Source organism: Chroicocephalus ridibundus, chromosome 4, assembly GCF_963924245.1.
Source record: "Chroicocephalus ridibundus chromosome 4, bChrRid1.1, whole genome shotgun sequence".
NCBI classification, from domain to species: domain Eukaryota; kingdom Metazoa; phylum Chordata; class Aves; order Charadriiformes; family Laridae; genus Chroicocephalus; species Chroicocephalus ridibundus.
This window is the reverse complement of record NC_086287.1, coordinates 50194899-50215920: the sequence shown is the minus strand read 5'-3', so window position 1 is coordinate 50215920 and position 21022 is coordinate 50194899. Positions and strand designations below refer to the sequence as shown.

Here is a 21022-nt window from a genome sequence, read left to right as displayed (position 1 = left end):
AAGCAGCCCTGAGCGAAAGAACCTGGAGGTCACGCTGGCTGCCAGGTTGAACACAAACACTTTCACTGAGCGCTGCCCACTGTTACTGCTAGTTTGCCAAATCACATCCTGGATTGTTAGGAGCATAATGGACAGCACGTCAAGGGAAGTTATTAATATTCTTTCTCTACCTGGCACTAGCGAGACGGCACCTAAAATACTTTTCAAGTATTGCACCCCAGATTTCAAGAAGGATGTGAAGAAATGGAAGAGGGCTCAGAGGAAGGAACCAAGAGTGTCAGGGTCTAGAGCGCATTTCTAGGAGGAGAGGTTGAGGGAGTAGGGCTGGTTTTGTCTGGCAGAGAGGAGGTTAAGGGGTGCTGCTCTGTTGGCAACCTACAGTCCTTTAAGGGGATTTACAAAGATGACCGCAGCAAACTCTTTTCAAGAATGACAGATCAAAAAAGCGTCAACAGCCAAAAAATTGCAGGATAGTATTTAAGCCTGGAAATTAGGAAAAAACTTCTCCATTAAAAGGGTGACGCAGCACAGGAGCATGTGGGTCTGTGGAACATCTGTTCTTGAAAGATTTTACAACTAAACCAGAAAAAGCAAGGCCTAATTTGACGCAGTGCTGGTGATAGGCCCACTTTGGGTAGACAAATGGTCTTGATGATTTTCCAATGGTCCCTTCCAACCAATATTTTCCTGTTACAACAGTAGGAACACTTGCACAGACATATTGACGTATATTTTCTCTTAAATACACAATAAAATAAATTAATAACTTATAATATGCAAAAAAAAAGTAGAAATGTAACAATTTTATGTAGTTTGAAGGGGTTTTTAGGCAATCTGGTTTCAAAAACAGGTCCAGAAATCTTAGAGATAAAGGAGAAAAAATAAGATTTGTGTTATCTAAACTTCCAACTTACAGAAACAGACAAACACACAGGGGAAAAAAAAATCATCATTTAATGCTTTTACATAGGCACAGTTCTACTTTTATACTTGTCATAAACTAAATTTTATATGTGATATAATCTAATATTATGCACAATAATTAGAAGTTAAAAAATAATAACTATTTGGAAGGAACAGAATGCTTAGTTCCAAAACCATTTTCGTTTGTTTAATAATAGTCTTTCCCAAGGGCCTAAAAGGTGCTGAACAACTACAGCCTCTAATGACTCTGTAATCCAATTTTGCACTTGGCTTATTATAGCAACTTACATTTCTCTTCTATGGCTCAGTCCTGCATTGTAGAGATATCTAGTCCTGATCCAGTAAAGCATCCTGACTACTGCAGGTCATATCCAGATCATGGAGTCTCTAGATATTTCCTTTTCAGTAAGGATGATAAAAGAAGTGAGTAGAAGAAAGTCTTAACATTGCTTCTTAACACAAAAATAAGCTGAAAAAGGTTTATGTAAAGAAGGTAGTAAGATGAACAGATTGAAATAAATTGTTTTCCTTGTGTATCAAGGAATTGTCTGAGTTGGAACTGTAACTAAATCACAATTCCCTTCCTGGGATTCTTCTTGGATATTCCTTCCCCTACTGAAGGAGCTGAACAACTGTTCAGTCTAGCTTTTAATTTATTCCCATCTGTATTGCCAAGTCATGCATGATAAAATAATTTGAATTTTCAAGCTGGGTTATTCATATGGGTATGACTTTTATGGTCATAAACTAATTATATTTTTAATACACTTTTTTCTTTTATAAATATATTTAAGTTAACATTATTTTAAGTGTATTTTTTTTTGTTATCCCATTTATTATTAATTAAAAATAGGTTTCTAGACAAATAATGATATATATTATTGACAATACATGTAACAGTGGTACTAAATTTTGCTGCACTTATACTGCCCTACACAGAAGCAAGTATGAAATGTTTGCCTTTTAGGAAAAGGGCACCATTTAAAATCAGTATCTCTGGGTTACTACATTTTGATGTCTCCAGAACTCCTTCAGTCCATTTTATCTGCATAACCATTCAGTTATACAGTAGTATAACTGCAGTTATAGAAACAACAGTAGTAGAAGCTATGTAAAAAAAAAAATACAGAAAATAACACCTTTTTCTAAGAAATAACACTGTATTAAATGCCTTTGGAGGAGGGGGAGCAAAGGGGCAAATTGTTCTTTTAGTGTATCAGGGCTCTCCGTTTGGACTTAGGTAGGATTTAATGCATCCATATGAACAATGAGAACAATTACGCAGTGACTTCTGATTTAACTTTCTTGGCCATCTCTAGGACACTGCAAAAGAAACCCAGCTGCTTCTTGATCACACATTTGATATTAAATGGCATTATATTTTTCTCAGTGCAAATCAGTGAATTACTAACACAGCAAGTCAGTTACTATATATTTTTTCTCTAATACTCTCATCTTACCAAAATTAAAGTAGACTTTATAAAAGAATCAGGTAAGGAATAATGATAAAGCACTCCATGGAAATGCAGTGCATGTCACTCTAATATATTCTTATACAGCAGGACTGAACTTAGGGTACTTCTATTGTTTATATATAGATTGGATCTAGCAATAAATGCAATTGCACAGTTAAGCTAAAAACTACATTTATAATTTCTATTTAATAAGGGTTTGCATAGCCTGTACCATAGGACTGTAAAGTGATCATTTGTCTTCTAGTCTATTCAAGTACGCTGACATATAATCTAGCAACAATCTTTGAAAAGGCAAACGTAAAACCAAATTACATTAATTGTTTTTTATTTGAACTCTGTGTTAGGAGTCAACATTTTTGAATGGTGTTGCAAGAGCTTAAGTCTGTGAGAACTGCAGCTGTTGAGATTCTACGACAACAGCAAACTATGTATGTAAATGTATTCCGATATAGGTTTAGTTGGCTTACTCAAAGAACTGAAGTTTGAGGGCTTCAGCTTATACTCTCTGCTATCACAGATAATGGTGGTAGCTAATTCCCATGCCTTCTGGAACACTGGTGATAAAGAAACTAGAAACACAAAGTCTGTAAAATTGAAATTCAGGATTCCTTGTCCCAAGGCATTGATATTGTGTATCCCTGTTCTTTGAAGAGAAATGAACCCAGACCGACACTTTGCTTTTAGTCATGGTGCGTAACAACTGTGTCTCATTTACTCACATCTCATTCACATTTATTCAAGAATGAAACTAACTAGGAATAGCAACTTACACTGTGCGTAAGTTTATTGGTAGCATGAGGCACAACACAATGATCTTTAAAAGGAAATTTACGTTTAAAAAAATAGTAATTTTTTAATTTCAGCTCTTTCAAAACATTGCAGATTAGGATTTTTAAAATATGTATACATTTCTACTTTTGCACCAACTTTTTGAGGGATAAGAAATGTTCAATTTTATTTATTTTCCATCTGGTAACAGGAGCTTATTTCCCTCTAAAGACGACTGATGTGCTGATCATGTTTCAATGCAAGAATATATCACTAATTAGGGACAGCATTTTCCATTCACTTCTATTGTATTTAGGCAATACTTGTTCTGAAGAATGTTCTAGTTTTTCACCCATATTTAGAAAATGTATTGTGTACCATGGTGAGATAATCTGATTCCTGCCAGATATGAACAAAAAGGCAACACAACGTTAGATAATTTTAGTCATAATGATACCATTCAGTGGAATCACTGTTATGCAATGCCATGTTTTCACAGCATTCTGGAGTTGTGGTAGGATACTAATTTCTTGGCATTGCTGCACAATTATTTTCATTTATGGACTCAGAGGGTGGAGGGAAACCTGCCATGCTAAAATTTGAAGCAGTCCTTCAGCTTTTTACTTCCAATCTACTGTTGCACATACACTATTACCATAATAGTGGAATAGCTCTGTTATTACAGCAGAAGCAAATCAGACGGACTTGAAAAATCAATGAACACTGTCAGGGATTTTTGGATGAAGAGTAAAGGAAGGGAGTTTAGGGTGTAGGAGAGTCATGTCTGAAGCAGAACTGTTTGTGCAATGCAAACCAAAGCAAAATGCAAAAAAGAGTACCATCTCGTTCCCTTCATCAACTGGAGTTTATGCAGACACCTCCTAACCTAACACCCACCACAAAAATAAAGAAAAATACAGTATGTTTGGGAGATAGAGTGTCAATTAGTTTCTTTAAATTCCTAGACAGTCATGGCTCTGACTCATCCGATTTACTCAGTTTAATAAAATATGACCCCGTGGGAGTAGCCTGTTGCAAAATTCACCATAACTATCTTCTGCCTCCAATGTGAGAAACGAATTCTGAATATGTGGGCAATTTCTCCTTTATTTGGTTCATTAACTGTTGAGGTACCTCTACATAATTTCTATGCTTATCACTCCAGCAACATGGAATTTAAGCAAGGCACAAAACTTTGATAAAGAACTCTGAATTAATGTAAACTTTTTCCAGGACTTTTAGAAGAGGATGAAGTAATGCTAAGGGGGAAAAAAAAAAAAAAAAGGAATAACAAGTTGAATAATTATGAGATCAATAAACAATTAAGCAATTCACCAAAGCTTTTCAAAGCACCTTTCAAAACAAAAAGACAAAGGCTCTATGTTAAACACAATTCTTAAAAGATACTTAATGTGCCAAGCAAAGGCAAGCATGCTGGTGATATCGATTTAGGTGTCTTAATTGTGTTGTTACTGCCACAGACAGCTCTAAGGGGAAAAAAAAAAGAAAAGAAAAAAAGAAAAAAAAAATAAAGGAAGAAACCTAGCACTACGTTTTTCCCCTACCAGATGTCCGATTGAATTTCATTTTACTGAATTTGCGATTTATAAGCAGTGATTCATGTATAGGAACAGTAACACTAGAAACTGTGATAGGAACCTTAAATTCAACCAAAGATCTGCTCTGAAAAGCCTTTCTGAAATAAACAGTTTTTACTCATCAGAGTATTTCTAATTCAGTAGGAGATATGCCTTTATATGCAAACTCATGGCAATAGACGATGTGAGAAATCAAGACATCACCAAGCCCTTTGGTTGTTCCTAGGGGCAGGTTGGTCTCAGTAAATTGTCTTTAGCTGTGAGTTTCACTTTCTTCCTGAGACTCTGAATCTCTTGACCTCTGAGTCCCTATACTCTCCCAGGCTCTCTATCTGCTTATTTATAGAGGAGAGAGAGGATGACTTGAAAGGAGATGATTTGATATCAGAGAATTCATGACAGCTTCAAAACCAATACATAATGCCAGTTGCTGACTTTATACCTTTCCACACATGTCTGCGATGACTAGATAAGCAAATTCAACATACAAGAAACAAAGCAAATGTTGTCATGACTAAATACCTCGCACAAAAGTTAAGGTTAGCTGTATCAGGTCCTATCTTGTAACACAGACAAAATTCTTACAGCCACTTGCAGATATATATTATACTTGCCAATTAGCTGTCTAGATTTCTTATACTGAATTGGTCCTAACCTTCCTCTAAGACCTAGTAAAGAAATAATTTCCCTGGGTTCAAGGAAAAAAGGAAATCTATATATTCGTGAAGCACTGCAGAAATCTTTCATCCAGCAGTGGGAAGTGGTTCATCTACTAAATGCAAAAGAAATTGACACATCAAGAAGTCAAATGGAAGCAACCAAAGTTGTGAAAGTTGTGACAAAAAGAACTTTATAGTTTTAAAGCTTGTGAACTACTGCAACATTTACAGAGTAGGTAAAGTTTCACAGTGGCCAGCAAAAAGAGAGTTTGGGCACTGTGCTTTTCAACCATTCCAGTGTATAAATTGAAAATAAATGAATAATAATTTCAGTGTAAAATATGTAAAAGTCTGAATAGGTTTTGCTTGAATACTCCTTATTCATTTGGTTAGAGCTAGAATATCAAAGCAATATTTGAATAAGCTCATGTTTGCAAGTATTTACTGTTATGAGTACGAATTGGCAGGCTTGTGATCTTGCTTAACTTTTAAGGAAGGAATTTCTTGTTTGTTTGTTTGTTCATTTCAATTTATGCTTAAGGTAAAATAAGTCAGGAGCAAAAAAATCACGAGTCTGAATTTAAAATAGTTAGCCATATCATGAAATTGCTTTCAGATCAGGAAAAACCTTTCTTAAGAATGGAAGGATAAGAAAGAAGGTTTTGACCTGTCTCCAGAATTATTTCACTAATGGAATATTTAAAGATAAAAGATGTACATGTTCTTTTGTTTTCCTCTCTTACTCTGCACTGAAACACCGTGTTTTATGTATAGTGATACTGATTGCAATAAAAATTGTGCTTATAAAATGCTTTTTATTCGAGGACCTTTCATGCAACTGAAAGTTTAAGTTCACAAAACCTCTTCTTAAATCCCACTCCCACTTCTTAAATTATATTAAACTCTTTTTGATGTCTGAAATCTTACAAATAGAGCGTTATGGTTGCATAAATTATGGAAGGATCTGTCCTGCAATATGCAAATAAGTTACAGAGAGGTAAAATGGAGCATATACTCTGTGTGATTTGTTTCAGACAATGAGTCAGAGGCCACACAAAGATCAGAGTCAAGGAATCTCTAGCAGTGATCACTACCGTACACAAGAGTGCTCATTCTACTATATTTAAATGTCTCCCCTAATTGCATTTTCCCTTTAAAAGGTATCATTTGACATGGAGGAGGGGAAAAGATGTGATACAAGATCTGATATTTTTTTCTTGCTTTTGGGAGGTGTTGGACATTTTCATTACTGTTTTGAAAAACATATTCATTCTTAAACCTTTCTCAAAGCAGTAGCTTTTTTTTTTACCTAGCTGCCAAATAGTCAATGTTGTAATTCTTCTGAGATCTATATGACTAATGTGTGGAGATTTCTGTCCCCCTACTACTCAGAAAGATATATGGAAGTAAATGTTTTGCTAAATATATCAAAAAATACTATTTTTCTATAATGAAACCACCTGTGCAAAGAATCATCATTTTAATATGACATAAGACCAAATGCACTCCAAAACTTTCAAGGGCAATCTACCATCTTAAACACACATACATACACTTATATGAATACATAACTTTAGTAACGGAAGCACTTCATCTCATACCAGAGAAACTAATCTGACAGCTCTTCTGGTACATTTTTCCCTCAATATAGAATTTGCTTAACTTTCAGTGAGTCTTCATTCTGATCCATAGCTCCATCTGCAGGGAAAGCTAGCAAGAACAGCACCGTATCTTGCAAGTTTTAAAATTTTCATTAAAAAGAGCTAGAGAAATGCTCAGAAACAGGCAACAGTTAGCTTTCCTCCAGTCCTCAAACACCTCTGCCAGTTGTCATGATCATTCAATGACAGTCCTACTTTTCAATTGACCTCTGGCACCAAAGGTCTCTCTGGAAGCTCTGCACAAGAAGAAGAGCTTCTGAACTCTACTGCCACTAGGAAGGGATGAGCTGTTGACAAACATTCATAAGGAACTCTAGTCAAGGAGTGAGGAGCAGCCCAGCCAAAGTTAGTTTTCCTAGTAAGCAAACTGAATCTATGTTGACCTCTGTAGCCATTTGGCTGGTGCCACAGTAGGTCAATGGTTTGAGAAGTGGTTACGTGGACCTCTGGCAAGGAAATTTGGAGGACGGACTGGGAGAGATAAAAGAGAAAGGTACCATCCCAGACAATGTCTGCTAGACTTAGGCCTTGTTTTTCTGACTCCCAAATGGTCACCTATTGTAATAATGGAACAATGGTGCAAAATTTTAGCTACACTTAATTAATTTAAAATGTAAGGAATGAAACACTGCATAAAGCGGGTGCAAGAAAATGAGGCATATGTAAGAGAAACGTGCCTTCTGAAATTACAAAACGCTGGAGGAGCTGAGAGTACAAATAAAATCATTATAAGAAAATTATCCTAGATGATCAATTTGGCAAGATTTCAATAGTAGGGGAAGTTCCTAACTTCTGTGGGAGCCGTAAGGGAGCAGTAAGGGACATGTAGCCTCCTTCCTTGAAAGTCCATGACCACACTGTATGGAACATACACGTGGAATAACAAGTAAGAATTAAGGTAGGATATGAATTTTCAAAATTCTGATTACTACACTGACTACCCAGACAGACATTCTTAGTTAGTATTAAAAGTGCTTTTCTATAATGTAACCTAACATGCAGAGAAATGCCAGCGCTCTTCGCACAAATTCAGTGCAGGTTAGCGTGTTATATTTATGCCATTCACGTTGTTTTATCCCATAAGCAGGCACGTGAGATAACTTCATTCATTTTTATAATCCCTATAAAAGTAAGATTAGCTATCCAAAGCTGGGGTGCAGTACAGGGTGCAAAAAGCAGCATAATATAGAATATAATAGCAAGGTCAGAAGTATAACCTTGTCTCTAACCTCATCCTGAACTTCCTAAAACCAGGAACATTTGAAAGGTCACCAGGCTTTCTGTGGTCCCTACAGTATTGAAAAGGGGTGACTACCTCTGCAAAGAGTTCAAGTTCCCGCTATCTCGTATACAGCCATTTCCACATATGTTAGGACAGCATAAAATACTACGCTTTCAATTTTGCTCTGTCTGAATTCCAGCATCATTCAGTGATAAATGACAATACAAGCCACAAGGAGAATCAGGGCTAATAAGTCTCAGTTTTCCTTTGGATAGACTGACAAAGTAATTTTGAACAACATCTCTTGATGCCACATTACTAGAAGAATGTGTCCTCTTATCTTATTCAGTGCCAGCCTAAACAGTAATGTGGAGACAATTAAATTGAGTATGAAAGAATATACCATTATTTTACATTTTCATTAGCTGAAGTTGATATATACAGCATGGGTGGAGAGCAGAAAGTAATGGAAGGAAGGCTAAAGATGAAAAAGAAAGTATGATTGTTACAACCTGCCACTTCAAAATATGCCTCTTGCCCACCAGTACTGCTGAAGCATCACAGACAGAGAATGCACTCTGGAAGCACTAAGTAGGTCAAGATCTCCTTAGATTTGCAATTTTGTTGAGTTTTTCAGAAAAGGTGAAAGAAATAAGGACTGGATATCTCAGGACATAGGATCTATTAACAATTTATAGCCAATAGCAATTGAGTATGGTTACGCCCCAAGGAATGCCCTTTGGTACCTCAAAGAATACTTTCGCACAGTCCATGATCTCTCAGGCTAACTACACTCAGCTGTAACAATGAAATTACCCACTACTTCACGAAGGCTCTTGAATGCAGGAAACATAGTTAACACAAAAAAATTTATGTGGACTATGAAACACACTATGAATCTCCAAACTAAACAGAAAAAGTGACCGTTTACCTCATGTATAAGTATGAAATATGTATCTTTGTTTTAGATTTCCATCAGGTTTTTTTTTTCAGAAAAGTTTAGAACAAACCATGTCCAAGAAATCAGATGAAGAGTAACTAGAAATACAAGAAGACAGCCCACTGAGACTGCATTTATAATTGCAACCTACACTACCAAAAGCTATTATGCAGAGACGAAGGGTCAAGCTTACTTCATTCTTTCCTCTCCTCTGTCTTCCCAAACCAAGTACATGCAGTAACAAAAGAGGTAAACAGTGAAATCAAGTCCACAAATCGAGTTATTTTATGAAGACAGAAAAATACATTTCTAGTCTAAAATGCCTAACAACTGTTCACAGCAAGAAAAAATGTGGACAGAACAATTTTTAGTGCCCTGTAATCAGAGAGAAACAGAAAGAAGGATATACTAACTTTGACACCTCTATGTTTAGCTCATCTCAGACTTGGAAAGAAGCCTGGCATGGAGACCAACTATTGCAGAAGTTCGTATCTGGATTCATATCCAGAAGCCAAAGCTAGAAAAGAGCTCTGAGACAATACATTTTGGTTGGTTTTGTTGTAGGTGTTAAACTCCTGTGTCGGCTTAAACAAATGGACTTTTTCAGGCTGGAGGCCCAGGTTGTTGATAAACCAGTGTTTCAGAGGTACAAGACCAAAGCTTGCAAATCTCTCCACAATGAAGAGAAATGTGAAGGAGGTAGAAGCCTGATCACACAAATAAGTTAGTGGATGGGTTACTGAGTCGACGAGTACATATGCATGGTGAGTATTTGTTCATCCTCAGCACAGCCTTCAAAATTAATCTCTATAAACCATTACAGATTTGACAAATTAACAGATTTCAAAAGACCTTTTTCCAGCTAACCAGATAGAAGTCTGAGTTACTGAGACTGAGTCAGAGTACTGCCACAAAGAAAAAGATCACCGAAAAACCTCTTGAGCCTTCTGCTAGCAATCTCAGCAGAGAGGAAATGATGGACTGGGTAGTGAAATCTTTTGGGGTGTTCTGTGCATTTGTTGATGACGGGGTTGGAAGCTTGGTTATGAATGCTAGGCTACATTCCTTCTAGCTGCAGAATCACAGGCTGAAGGTACAGGAACCTCAGAACCATCTACTCTGCCCTTCTGAATATCATAATATGCAAACACAATAATGAGTACTTCGCTATAACAGTCTTTCACAAAGACATCCAATCTGTGAACATGGACTCCAAGAGACAGAGAAAATACAACTTCTCCAAGCAATTTTAAAAATGGTGAATTATTTTCACCACCAAAAATCTATCCTTAATTTCTCATTGGAATTTATGAGATCTCAGCTTCCAGCTATTTATTCTTCTTAGAATTTTATTTTCTGTATTAGAAAACATTTAAACATCTATTTTTTCCCTTATGCACTAATCACAGAATCACAGAATCGTAGGGTTGAAAGGGACCTCTGGAGATCATCTAGTCCAATTCCCCTGACAGAGCAAGGTCACCTAGAGCAGGTTGCACAGGAATGCGTCCAGGCGGGTTTTGAATGTCTCCAGAGATGGAGACTCCACCACCTCTCTGGGCAGCCTGTTCCAGTGCTCTTCCACCCTCAAAGTAAAGAAGTTCCTCCTCATGTTGAGATGGAACTTCCTATATTCAAGTTTATGCCCATTACCTCTAGTCCTGTCCCCGGGCACCACTGAAAAAAGGCTGTCCCCATCCTCCTGACATCTACCCTTTAAGTATTTATAAGCATCGATAAGATCCCCCCTCAGTCATCTTTTTTCCAGACTGAAGGGACCCAAGTCCCTCAGCCTTTCTTTGGAAGAGAGGTGTTCCAGTCCCCTAATCATCTTCATAGCCCTTTGCTGTACCCTCCCCAGCAGTTCCCTGTCCTCCTACTGGTGCATGGGGTTATTCCTCCCCAGGTGCAGCACCCTACACTTGCCCTGGTTGAATTTCATGTTTCTCTCTATCTAACTCTCCAGCCTGTCCAGGTCTTGCTGTATGGTGGCACAGCCTTCCGGTGTGTCAGCCACCCCCCCCAGCTTTGTGTCATCAGCAAACTTGATGAGGGTGCTCTCTAATCACATCAGTTTTCAAGTTTCTTAATAGACTAAAGTTTGAGCACTGAATTTTTCCTTTTTTTTTTTTTTTTTTTTTTCCCCCAGCACTGAGTGTTTTGGTGTCTCTTTTCATTCTTTTCAACGTAATTTCCAAAACATGGACAAATTGAAATGTAGCAGCATTCCAGTTTTCTCATTGATGTTGTTAAAATGACTATTCTATTTCTCTCCTTATTTATCCAATGGTATGAAATAGTCTTTTTTAACACTATCGTTGTGAGAGCTCATGTGTAATTTCTTGCCTGTTATGATCTCAAATCCTTTTCGGACTTGCTTTTACAGATGAATGTCCCTCATTCTAAAGGTATATCCTGTATCTTTCCTTCTTATACATAACATTTTGAATCAAACTTAACACTCTACACACTTGTCTTATTTATCATGCTGATGATACTGACTGTTGCAAGGAAAAACTTCTGAATTCATCTGATGTAAATCACATCACTATAATCAACAACATTTAATTAACCAGCACTCACTGCCAACTCAGGATCAGCAATGAAACAGAATAAAACACAATACTAGATACTTACAAAATGACATCTAAAAACTTCTGAACGCCCCTATATAATCAATCCCCTAAAGTATTATCACTCAGATAACCTCATAGGCCATGTGAGTTACAAGCACATCTCCACTTCTGGGAGTGCAGGCTCCCTTACTTGCTCACTCCTCCTCTCAAGACATGGATGGTCCAGCTCTGTGTCATCCCATGCTATCTGCTAATGCACAGGCTGGGAAGAAAACACTCAGAGTTCACGCATGTGCTCACAAAGTGTGGGTCCCTGCTTGTTGCACGCTTGTACAGTCACTCCACTAGTTGGATGTTGTCTCCTCACAGTATCCAGTGCAGAGGGAGCTCAGTCAGACCAAGCCAAAGACTGCAATGACATGGGGCAATGTCTGGCAGCGTCAAACAAGTTTTTTTGTTCTATTTCTTTCACCTGCCCATCCACTCACGCTTAAAAAGTTTTATGCTTCTGTTACACTTTTTTCCAAGCTTTGTTTCAGAAGGGTTTTTTTTTTTTTAGTTTTGGGGGGATTTTTTTGTTTAAATTCTCCTCTTTAGCATTATAAGTATGGGGAAATGCCCTCTCAGATATCTCAGTTACCTTATTGATGCAGTTTATTCTCACATTCTCGTTCTAACAGCTGTTCTTATCTAGGTCATTTTGACAACTGCGGACCCTACACTTATGTTAAGTGTAGTTTTATGTCAATGATCTGTCTGCATCATTGATACAAATATTGTAAAAAGAGTTACAATATCTATATAATCCATTCAAGCACACTTCCCCACAAACCTTAGTTTTGAATATCTGACCAGTACTTCTAAGCTTTTGAAGTATCCTATATAGTTCAAAGTTTGTGTGCTGGATTTTCATGGTAACTTTTATCTACCAACTTTGCAGTATCATCAAAGAGTCAAATTGTTTCCTCGACAGAAAATATTTCCCATAATACCATATTATTACCATTAAATATTCTCCCTGCCTTAATTCTCTATCGGCTGAATCCTGTGTTGGATTTTCTGTTATTTTGCCTAAAATTTATGTCAGACTAAATGGTCATTGATTACCAAGTTAATTGCGCTTCTATCATTGGAATATTTTCTGGATATATACTCTGGAGTACTCTTCAGAATCATACAACAGGACTGCTGATTTAAAGATATTTATTATTTATTAAAAAATTATTATGTTTTCCAATATCCCTTCACTTGCTTTTTCTTTTCATAATAGGAATTTTTAATCATGATTTTTTCCAGGTACAGAATAGAAATATTAATTAATTCTGTCAGTTCTGCATCACTACTGACAATAACTCTTCATGGGATGTCTCCAATAAAAGCAGCAATAAGAACAGAAATAGTTCCTCATTTCTGTGTATTCTAAGCACACCACCCAACCTTAATATTTCTCTCCTATCAGAGCAGTTGTACTCATTTTATACCTTATTTTTTGTAGGGGTTGTTACCTAGTTTCTTTTTTTTTAACCTACTATACACTAGTTTGTTTTGATTCGGGGTTAATTCTTAAATTTTGGCTTCATTTTCCCTTGTATCAAAGACAGACTCATAGCCAGATGTGAACTCTTTTATGATTTGGGTTTTTCTCTGACAAAACAATGTATTGCTAGAAAACTGTCCAGTTTATATTCACAGCCTTCTGTTTATATGTTCTCTCCAATTAATTTTCTCATAATTTTCCTCAGATTTAGAAGAAAGCTCTTTCTGATGCAGCATCATTAGCTGTGTTTTATCTTTCATTTGCTATAGGCAATCATCAACATTGTCTTTCTTTGCCACAAAAAAATCTTATCTAGATGATAATTTAAATCAGATGCAATACCTTTTGAGATAGTAAATTATTATCTATGTTTCTCTGCAACTCTTAATGATATTCTATTACTGCTGCATGAGATTTTCATACATATCCCCCAAACTGAAATTTCCCATTAAAAAATACAATTATTTTTTCCACATGTTGTGGAAAGTTACTTAAGGACTAAATCAACCTCTGCTATGGTTTGATTCAGCAGTCTTTAACAGATACCTTCAGGCCTTTACTTAATGTATGTAACTCAGTCTTCAGGGCCAGACTAATCAGTGAAATGTACATTACAGAAAGAGGGATATCAGCATGAACATTCACTGAAGGTGAGGTTTTTCGATCTCTTTCCAGTTCAAAAGAGAAATCCATTATGGTTTTAATTCCCTGCACTATATCCAGTCAAAAGTCACACGGGCGTTAAATGCAATAAAACTCTTATTGAAGTAGTAGACTATGCACTGCATATGAGCAACCTGAAAGGCTAATGGGGTCACCATCCTTCCCCTTTAGTAGCTGTGTCATCAACAGCACTAACAAAAATGAAGCTCAGCTCTTTAAATGTTGTAACAAATATAAGAGCTTGCCTCTGGAAAAATAATATATAATCACTTGTAGAAGAACCTGCCTATCCAAGAAGGGCTCACAAATGGAGTGCTGGCAGAGAAAATTCTTGTAAAACCAAACCGCTAACTAAAAAACCCCTAACACGACATGTATGCCCTATGGCAAAGAAGCTCATGGAATTTAATACATTTTTTCGCACTTCATTTGAAACTTGCTTGCATTGAGGGAGGAATTAAGCCTTTTCTGTCCTTGCAGATCCTCTTCTGTGCCCTTTAAAAGGTAAACTATAACATTTTTTGTTAAACTCATTATAAGATGTCGCAATATTCACATATTGATGTGAGTAGTCAATGCACAGAAATTACACCATCATCAAGTTCTTTTAGCCATGACTGAAAATTCAGCCCTAAAATATGACATTTTACAAAATATCTGGTTTTGTTAATACAGAATGAGGTTTTGCTGTGACAATAACAAGGGCCAGATCACTTAATTGAACCATCACTTATTACATTATGCACTGATGAAAAACAAGTATTAATACCTGGAATATCATCAGGGACTGAAAAGGGAATATGGAACATTTGGAAATTTAGAAGTTTATAGCATATTAATTCAAAACGGTATTTGGATCACCTTTTTATGCATGTAAATATAAATACTTACCCTATTGTTTATTTCTGGAACTAAAATAGGTTTTGTACTTCATTTAGGGGAAGGAAAAAAATAAAACAAACAAAAAAACCAGAGTGCAGGATCAATCCTGCTGATGTAATTAGTAAAGCTCCAATTGAGATTAGTTGGAGCAGAACTGGGTTTATCTTTGCACAATGACAGAATAGAAGAGAAAGAAATGCAAAAGGAATGAAACTTTGCGTGGAAGAGTTACTACAGAACTGACTAGCACATACATGTTGCAGTGCTTCACTAGAACAGAAAAATGGTCATTAGTGAATAAAAATCAAGACAATTAATTCTCTGCAAGACAGAATTCTCACTTATACCAGTTTACAAGGGACTGTTATCCCAGGCTCTTCCACCTGTCCACCAATAGTTGGTTTTGGAGATTAAAAAGAAAATAAAATGTTGTTCTGTGGCTGATAAAGACCCAATAATGCTGAAATTTCATCCCTATCTCCCTACTTCAAATTCCAATCAAAACAATGGAATCCAATGAGCTTCAGTAATTTGATGAGTGGGCAGTATCACAGTGCATAAGAAGTGAGGTGAGTACCTCCCATCATTATCACAGCTGGCCACATTTTTTGCCATCTCAAAGACGCTGGGGAAAGTTCAAGGTACATGAACAGAATTAGTGCCTGCTTAAGGTCTTAAGGCAGTCTTTTATTTAAGATCATGACTGAGGTACAAAGATAAGCAGTGTGAGGAAACCTGCACTGTTATTGCTCACGCTGCACTCCCCTCATCGACAAACAGGCTCTATATGTGCTTGGCTTTATTTCACGCAAAACGAGTGAAGAGATTATTGACATGAAAGTGAAGACGGGTTTGTGAGCAAAATTAAAATGTGCTGGAGATATGAACTACACTAATACTTTTTGAAAATTACTACTACTGGCTTTCAGGATTAGGTCTGACCCCTAGAGCAATCATTCTTATATGTATACTGAAGGAAAAGTACCAACTCCTGGGCCTTCTAGAAGTCAGTTTATACTATACTGTCCATACAAACATGAAAGGAAACCACATCCATATTTCTGAGGATTATTTTAATGCACAGGACTGTATGGATCCCATAGCTGCCAAATAACTGAAAAGAGATCCCTCAAACACAAAGAGCATTACTAAATGCTCTGAATTGCTGCTGGTTTGCAGACAAAACATCATTCATTCAACTTATCTTGCTGTGATACTTCTTAGTAAGCTTTATCTAGTTGCATGCAAAATCACTGTTGATGGAGTTTTTTTGCTTTGTTTTGGAGTTGGTTGGTTTCCTTTTTAATTCTCCTGGTTTCCTGGTTGTATTGCTCCCCCACAGTCCTGACATAACAAGTACAAGCTCTGCAGCAACTACTATGGGAGATTTTATTCAGTGGTCTGATGCTGCCTCTCTCCCTTTACAAGCAGCAAGGGTAAGTCTTGTCTCAGTACTGTGAAAACAGAATTTCAAGAGTTCTTATAGCAGTGTTAGTATTTAAATTTACAGAAGCTCTGGTATATACCTGAAATGCATTTTAATCTGCCCAAGGAATGGATTCAGTCCTGGGAAGTTCATTGTTGTTTCTAATTGTCAGCGACTGCTACACTTTGCTTGCCTGCAGCTATCCAATTAACATATCACCACTACACAAAATATTGTAATAAGCTCGATGTCCTAACAACAAGAGCCTCACACTCCACTTCTATCCAACAATTTTCTACTAATTGGGTTTCCAACATATTAGCAAATGACAGGGAAGAACAGACAGACAGACATACGCAAACAGACAATGCTGCCTTTAAACACCTTTTCTTATTGCTGTGCAAAGTTCTGTGGAGATACCCTTGGTTGTTGTGTATATCGAGAGAGAGAAAAATAGAGAGAGAGAGAAGAAAAGCTCAACTCCAGAAGTGGAAAACATGTAACTTGTGCCCTGAGATATTGCTATGGCAACATTTAAACAATGAACAGAAAGCCCCGCAGGATTCTGCTCTCGCTTCCTTGGATACCAAATGTAAATCCTGATTCTCTTTTATTGTGTGCATGCACAAGCGGCTGATTTTTGGCTTTTCCTCTAATAGACAGCAAAGTATCCAGGCCCCCTACCAGGCACTATGCGTTAATTCAGTTCCATGTATTTCTGCTTGTGAATATGCAATTAACACACACCACTAACACACTCATCTCCCCTCTTGTGTCCCTATTTCTATCCCCCAGGAGAAAAAATGACTGTGATAGTACAGCTAAATAACAGGTACCCTTATTTTCTGAATAATATCATTAAATACACCACTCCAAAACGTCACAAGACAAGCCCCAGTGTCTTCTGCCATTACAGGAAGCAGAGGCAGGATCTTTTCTAAGGGTAGCTCCTTGCCCACTCTGCTAGAATCGAGCATGCTGCCAGGCTGCCTTCCAGACCACCATGGCTCTTGCTATTACTAAATCCTTCTCTCATCTGGGTTGTCCTGCGGGGGCAGCACTTTAAGGCTGAAGGAGGCTTGTTTTTCATTATGATTTTCATATAGCAGCTGGCAAGGGGATGGATGGCAATGCAGAAGGAGGGCTCTTGCTAATAGTAGCCCAAAATCCAGTCAGCTTGACTACTCTAGAAATTACTTGGTGAGTGATAATTGCATTTCTTCAGAATAATTTTCCTCCCAGACTGCAAGAGGCACTAATTCCAGCACCCTTCTCTCTCTCCTCGTTCCCTCACTAGCAATCAGAAACAAAGGGATATTTCCAAGCCAAAGTGAAGGCACATTGGCAAGACCAAGATGGAGTCTCTTGCACACTGCTGCTGTGCACAGTGCACTCCTTCAGTGAATGTATTGCAACAGCACTCGTGGGCAGCTTGGCTTATGAGTTTTCACGAGTACCAAGCTCTCTCAAAATGTGCTAAAATCCTGTCCTGACCCCCATTCAAAATCTTCCCGTCTCATATTTCTACACAAGAATCTTCACGTCAAATGGAGACAGCTTTTTAGGTCACAGGCAAATAATTTTAAAGCCTATACGTACAAAGCCATGGCAGGACCTCAAGAATCCCTTTCTTTTCCTCCGGTCCCAAATGATTGCTCATATTGGCTCACATATAGACCATTCTTTCTTGGGTCTCACCCAATCTGAAAGTCCATTTTTCACGCATCGATGCTATCAGGCTGGGAGACATTGTGACACAAAATTTGCTGCTCCAGCAAAATGAACGTGCTCCTACTCTAGATCAGTGCAAATCATTCCTGAAAGGTAAAAAGACATGGACTAGCTACCCCCTTGCATTACTAACCTACAGTTTGCCAAGAAAACCTGAAATTTGAGATGCATGATCTCTGACCTTCTGGGGAACAATTAGAATGGAGCAGGACCCTGCAGTATAGCTTTCTCTCTCCTTCTGTACAAGCGTTTTGTGCCTAAATATACACATAAAGGTTCCCTATACAGTGCCAAAGTCCCAGCTGCCTGGGGTCATTACCAGAACAATTGTCCATGGTTTGAAGAGGAGACAGCCCACAGAAGCAGCATATGCTGCTGAATGATACACCTGTGTTCAGGCACATGTGAGAGAAGTAGCAAAGACAGCCAGCTCTTGCCTCTGCTTGAGGAGATTTGCTGCTGCTTGTTTAGCTGGATGCTTGGAATGATGGTTTTGGCCATTTGTTTTATGATCAGGCCTTTGGGCTCTGGATAAGCCCCAGCACAAAGGCTGAGAAATGATATATTTGTTCCCACTTTGAGATTGAATGAGTTAAACTCTGGGTTGTTCCATGTGTCTTTTGGCTACTGTATTAAGTGAATGATTCACTGAAGTGTGAAACTGTTGGCTTTTTAGAAGCAGACACACATCCCTAGCTTTTTATTGTTGACAAGGTTTGCCTATTTCAGCCCAAACTGGTGGGTAAATTTTCCCAGTGCTTCCTTATCACATCAAGAAAATCCTCCTGCTAGTTATTGAACAAATTGAATGAGGCACCTATGGCAGCTTTCTATTGTCAAAAACTGGAGTTGCTCTATCAATTTTTCTGTTTATGTGTTCACTTGACAGCAATCCAGGGAAAAGCTTGGAGATGCCTTTTCCTTAGCCAGCTTCGTTCTCCTTCAGTAATTACTGAGCAGCAGCTTAACATAAATTTAGCTGCTCTATTACTGCAACTACTGATGTAAGTGTAGCCCACAATAGGGCACTGACTTACAATGATACGTGAAGGAATGGAGAACAGAGTTTTGGGCTTATTTTCAGATGCTGACAAACTTATTATCCATTCAGTGTCCCACCAGGAAACATGTGCCCAGAGAAATATATGAGGCTAAAGCACTTCATACTAAACTGATTTAGCTACGCTGAGAAAGATGAGAGTAATTGGAGCTGGAAGGAACAATTTTTGCTGTGCCTGCTTCCTTCTTTTTCTAAACACCACAGCACAAAGGGTCTGATTTGTTTGCGTGACCAAACAAAAACTCCCAGAGATTTCCGTAGGAGCAGAATTGCACCCTAAATCTTAATCCTTTACAAGTTGCCAATGTTTAAGAGGCATGGCCTCCAAACAGAAGAGCATGGGACACATTTGAGAGGCAAAAGGTCTCATTTCCATTACGCCAAAAGATTCAGGACGTTTACATGAAGTAGCAGAGGTGATGTGAGTGAGCAGAGAAAGGGGGGAAAAAGGAAGATGCTAATATTTATTTATGTATTTATTCATGGAAGTTAGAGATCTGGTTTGTGTTGTTTCACGCAGGAAGCTTGTGAAGAGGGAAATGCTGCCAGAAAAAAAACCATTAAAATCTGTCTCTACCAACACCTCTCCCATCCCTGCCTTCTCTCCCCTCCTCCAGAATATTGCAGCTAGAAAAAAGTAAAATGAGTGGCAAAGCTAGTTCTGCACCTTGCCTGCCAAAAATTACCCATATCTGTTCAATGGCTCATTTAATTAGCTGTTTCTTTCTCTCCTTCTCCACCAGTTTTGGCCTAATACTTTCAGCTGAAGCCTCTATATGTGAAGACCAAGGTTGAGGAGGGCAGAGGTGAGAGAGGAGAGAAGGGGAAGAAAACGAAAGAAAACTCCTTATCCACAAGCTAAGCAGTCATGCCAGGAGAGGGGACAGAAGTGGTACTCTTCTTTACAGAAAAAGAAGGACCTCTATTTTAAAGACCATGTTATCCTCCCTTTATTCTACACTCCCACATCACATTTCTCCAGGAAGGGGGAGACATTTGCTGGTCTGTTACACATCATTGCTAATCTGTGAACCCCACTATCTACAAGACACTTTTTAATTATTTTCATTATCAGCATAATAACAAAAACCTTCTAACAGCACAATATCCTCTCACTGCTTGTCAATCAAAGTAAATATCCTTCAGCTGCAATGAAAGTCCTAGGGGAGCCTGAAGGATTCACCACAAAATCACAAAGAATTTCCTAGGAGATATGGAGGGCACGGGTGGCTAGTACAGCAGTTTCCTAAACTCCCCTTCAATAGAAGAATGTCCTCTCTCTGCCTGTTACTGCTTTTTGTTAGCAATGGGGTGTAAAATGTGCCATTTCTCTCAGAGCTGCCTCCTCAAAAGCCATTAAAACCCCTTGTCCTACACCCCCCACTCCTGCCAAAAGCCATCCTTTACCTCCCTGCTTGATTATAAAATTTTCCTGTTAATACACCATATTGATCTGCAATGTCAGACTGGATGCCAGCATTCAAATCAGAGCCTTTCTCTATTTTAAACACATACTAAATAAATAAATAAATAAACATTCTCCATGCATCCAATTCTATGCAACTTGCATCTGTTTGTACAGACTGTGCAATCAGGCTGCACCCCCCACTCACTGCAGGGGCTTTCTCAAAAGATTTTTTTGCTAGTGAACATTTACAAATGCTATAGAGCCACGCAGGCAGGCATCTGCAACATCCTACCAAGGCTGGAGTTTTACTAACAGGAACATTTGAGCTACTGTGAGAATTCAGTTCCGTCCTTATTCCTTCCCTTCTCCCTTCCCAGCAGCCCCCCTCCAGCCATTATTAAAATCAAGTCAGATTTTTTATTCAGGTGGGGGAAAAGATCAAGAAAAGAGGGATAAGGAAGAAAGAAGAGAGGCAACGGGGCATATTTCCTT

At 38.0% G+C, this 21022-nt stretch overlaps 1 protein-coding gene across 10 annotated transcripts in view; it reads right to left on the bottom strand.

Annotated features, from left to right (window-relative positions):
* Positions 1–21022, bottom strand: part of LRRC4C (leucine rich repeat containing 4C) — a 563896-nt gene that overhangs the window by 76253 nt on the left and 466621 nt on the right. The gene's annotated exons all lie outside the window — the stretch shown is intronic.